Here is a 506-nt window from a genome sequence, read left to right as displayed (position 1 = left end):
TATTTCTGATTATAATTGAAATATTAAAATTTCTCATCTTAGTCTTTCCAGTATACTCATACTCCATTCTGTTAATTTTATTCTAATGTTCTTTGTATATGCTACAGGAGTATGCATGCAGCTTAATTGACATGATGATAGATACATTTAAGAAATTATTTTTGTTCTTTAATGAATTAATCTCAATAACTCTAATTAGGAATCGAATCTGGTTTGTGTCTGGAACCTTGGCAGATGTTTTAAGGGATATAAAAGAAAGATAGGGTAAGGGAGAAACATTTCAATGAGGGAAGAAAATAATTTGACTAGTAATTAATTCATCTTAAGGTGTGATAAAGAGCCTTAGTTGCTTAATATGTTAACCATTAGGCTTCGAATGAAAAAGTTGCTAGTTCCAATTCACCAGGTGCTCTGAAGAAGACAGTAAAATTACAGCCTTGGTAACCTGATGGAGGTCTGTCATGAACTGGAATCAGCATTGGGTGCACATTATGTTCATCTAGGGG

At 32.8% G+C, this 506-nt stretch overlaps 1 protein-coding gene across 1 annotated transcript in view; it reads left to right on the top strand.

The window, feature by feature from the left end:
- The window catches only part of LOC102856397 (chromosome unknown open reading frame, human C15orf43), a 56544-nt gene that overhangs the window by 1801 nt on the left and 54237 nt on the right, over window positions 1-506 (top strand). The gene's annotated exons all lie outside the window — the stretch shown is intronic.

This window comes from Elephantulus edwardii, unplaced genomic scaffold (assembly GCF_000299155.1).
Source record: "Elephantulus edwardii isolate Elephantulus edwardi_28Jun2011 unplaced genomic scaffold, EleEdw1.0 scaffold00026, whole genome shotgun sequence".
NCBI classification, from domain to species: domain Eukaryota; kingdom Metazoa; phylum Chordata; class Mammalia; order Macroscelidea; family Macroscelididae; genus Elephantulus; species Elephantulus edwardii.
The sequence above is the reverse complement of the archived record's forward strand: the minus strand, read 5'-3'. Positions and strand labels throughout refer to the sequence as shown.